A 3,624-nucleotide genomic window follows, 5' to 3' on the forward strand; every position below is an offset into this window, starting at 1 on the left:
AAATGATGTCAATGGTGTTTAAGAATGGATTTAAAATAACTCTGGCAATGAATTTTGAGAAGAGATTAGAACTGTACCAAGAACCATTTCATAACATGATCCACCAGGGTCAAACTAGCAAACATAATTAGAAGAACCTCGTGGTCAGTTAAATGGAGAGTCCCATGATGGAATCTAAATCAACACTGCACAGACAAGAGGCAACAGCAGTCATCAACAAAGGCCTGCAATCGACATAATACCACATGTGTCAGTATTTTAAGACACAACGGTTGCTGATGGTATGAAGGATGAAACTAGAAAGTTCAGGATTACTTTTAGAAAGGAGACAACTTCTTGCAGAAACAGACAAGTGGGACTCCTAGAAGAATCTCTCCAGGAAGAAAAGAGTCAAAATGGAATCTGGGGGCGCCAATGGAAATGCAAGCAATGTGGGCTAATTCCCCTGGACCAACTGAATAGATATTTGAGCTAGGTTCCCATTTAACAATCCTGGTTGGTTCTTTCTGTCTTATAAGGTTTCTGGGGGCTCCTCCGGGACCAGTCCTACTTGACACTTAGATGCACCACCTTGATCACCTCAGAGCTTTTGGCTGGGAATCTCAAATGTACAGACAGTACACTACTGCAAATGGTCATGTGTCTGCCCTCTCCCAATCAAACATCCCTCACGCCATATCACTAATAACGAATGCCATTCCAAATGGCTTAAAGATCACTCAGATCTGGATGAAGATTGATACGCTTGACTTGAATCGAGATACATCTGAAGACCTCATCCTCTGACTCAAAGTCCTTCATCCGTTCAACTCCCAGAAAGTCAGCTCAACCCAGCTGTAAAACCACTTCCAGATCTCCTGGTGTCATATTTGATGACAAACTTTCCCTGGCTACCGAGGTCAATGCTGTGGTCAGAACATGAAATGACCACCGTAGGCTGACAAGAACAACCGCCTCATTCCTAGAAGCGCACCACGGGGCAACCGGTAATGCGTTATGCCAGCATGCACCAAAATCTTCAGGAGAAACCCCAAGGAGGTAAAAACAAAGTTGGGCCCCTCTTCCATCTGGGCCCTCATGACCACACCACTGCAAGTGTCACACTGGAGGACAGATGCATCCCACATCTGGTCCAAAACCCCTTGCGTAACCCACAAAAACCATTCACAGATCTGAACCCTCCTACCTACAGAACCGCTCAGAGAATGCTGCCCAGGCTTCTTTGCTCCTCTGGCTGCGCTCTCCTTCAAGCGCCTGCCTTCACGAACATCAGAGGCAGGCACTGCAGACTAGCAGCTCCAAGGGTGTGGAACAGCTGGCCACTCCGCCAAGTGGCAACTTGTCTCAGTTCTGCAAGCACCTGAAGGCCTTTGTCACCTGTGTTTCTGGGGCATCTCCTTCTGCCAACTTGTCTCTCTGGTCCTGAAGGGAACTTGTTTTTCATGAGCGCACAGCATAAAAGCATTTGAGCAATGAGTTTTAGTGATACAGATATTCAGAGAGAGCCTATGAGGCCTAACTACTAGGCCCCCACCCCGGCTGTATAGCTGTTCTGTTGTTACCTCTAAAGTGCTCGGTTATGCATCTGTACTGCCTATATCTCTGTAAAGAGTTACTGAGTGCAGTACCTTAGGGGGGTTAACACGGTGCCGTGGTAGCGGAGTAACTGGGAAGAGTAGAGGGGGCAGGGAAGCGGGTGATGCACAGGGGGAGAATTAGGGTTTAATGGATCAATTGGCGACTGAGCACATCTCTTTGAAGAGTAGGGTCTACAGGGGCTTCTGGAGTATAGGCTGGAGGGGGCCAGTCTTTCCTGCATTAGTAGTGGCATTGAATGCAAACTGCAGAGGAATGGGCGGAACAATATTGGAATTATATTGTTAGCGCATGTTCCAGTATGTCTTCCAGTAGAGGGGCTCATTTGGGAAGACATTCTAAATGACTTTGGATAGACAGATGGGAGTAGCTGTCGTTTAAGAACATAGACAGTACCTGGCAGACCCTACTGAGTGCCAGCAGATGGGAAAAGCCCCGGGGAGCCTTTCCTGACATCAATACACATATAATAAAATATATAGATAATGCAGTCTTGTTCTGGTCCAAGATTTGGAAACACCAAACCTTTAATTTGTATCATCAAATGGTCTAATGACCATTTCTTCTGACCTTGTCCCTCAACCTGTGGCAAAAATAATTCATGTTCCATTCTCATGTCAAAACTTTTCTCGAACAACCCCCCCCATCCCCTCCTCCCACCCCCAAAGCCCGCCACTCCATCCACAGCAACTACTCGTCCAGCGTCACAATCAGCCCCCGAAACACGCAACACATACCAGCACGCCCGCCCTAATCTAAGCCCGAGTGAGAACAGGCACCCAGTGGAATTTGCACATGTTTTTATGTTGCAGAGTCGCACATGTTCCCGGCTGAGATGTGGCTACCACTGGACTCAAATGCTTTTTCCATCTTTTCTGGAGTGTGGGCTCATGTTCCGATCAGCAGACCCAGGATGCGTTTGGCAAGAGGAAGCGTCATGGTGGTGTCAGTATCCATGCCTGCGGCGTCGAAATTCCTCTGTAAAAAAAAACACACATACAAGGATCATCTTTCATCCCAATTACAACGTATACTCCAAAAACAAGTTCTCAAAATAACGTAGTTTTGTAATCTTTGGCAGTCCGGAAATGTTTGACTACTTCTCCCATACACCCTATCCCAGCAGAGTCAATGGTGATGGATCATGGGAGTCGTAGTCCAAAACACCAGGAGCTGGCGTGTTTGGGTTTATAGTTGACTGCACCAGCATATGAAACCGCTTCATTCCTTTCCAAGTGCATTTTTAAAAAATGGATGCAATGAAAGGGGCCGGAAATGACGTACTTGTGACCAAGCGATCGATTTGGTAGCGGTACATGCGGATCTTCCAGTTGCCAACTCTCAGGGTCCCCCTGGGGCGCGGTCCCGGTTTCCCGTAAGCCATGATTCCGATGTTATCCCTTCTGTGCCAGGAGCCCCTCAGCCTTGATGTTACCCCTCCGGAGCCAGGATCTGTCGACTAGTGGCTGGCCCCCCGGCCCCTTTGCCCTTTATACACGTGACTCACACACACACATTATTACATGGGCCGATGACGCGCTCTGGCTCCTGCGGCACAGCTGAGATTAACCCTTGCGCCGCCACATCACCGAGTGGAGGGACATCTCGGGGGACACCCATGTAGACCTCCCAGCCCCCCAGTCTGAGCAGAGGTACGCATTTAGGGAAGGCGCTCAGAAAAGTTATTCTAGCCTTAAAGTCGTTCTGCCATTAAGAGAAACTGGGCTTTCTTCAGTGAAACCATCGTCGTCTAAAGTAATAGGGTGAGAGAGTAGGCTACGAGGCATGTGCGTATGACAGACATGTGAATAGATGTTTTTCAAATAAACAACGATCTATATACACAGATGAAGACCGTAGGAAAACGAAAAGGTGTTGGTTAATGTATAAAACCCAAGTAATCCTAGCTGGTAGCCAATCAGGGTTCTGTATATACAGTGGGCTCTTATCTCGCATTATATCACCCCTGCCTAGTTATTTACAAAGTTCAGTATATTCGCCTACTAGTATTTTGGCGCTAGTTGGTCT

General features: G+C 47.4%; 1 long non-coding RNA gene across 1 annotated transcript; it reads right to left on the reverse strand.

Annotated features, from left to right (window-relative positions):
- Positions 1-2,379: 2,379 nt before the first annotated feature.
- LOC138481622 (uncharacterized) lies at positions 2,380-3,328 on the reverse strand. Its single transcript, XR_011274289.1, has 2 exons — positions 2,881-3,328; positions 2,380-2,574 (listed from the first exon to the last, which is right to left on the reverse strand). It is a non-coding gene; the product is annotated as an uncharacterized lncRNA (long non-coding RNA).
- Positions 3,329-3,624: the final 296 nt, after the last annotated feature.

This window comes from Ambystoma mexicanum, chromosome 5p (assembly GCF_040938575.1).
Source record: "Ambystoma mexicanum isolate Mex_15411 chromosome 5p, UKY_AmexF1_1, whole genome shotgun sequence".
NCBI lineage: Eukaryota > Metazoa > Chordata > Amphibia > Caudata > Ambystomatidae > Ambystoma > Ambystoma mexicanum.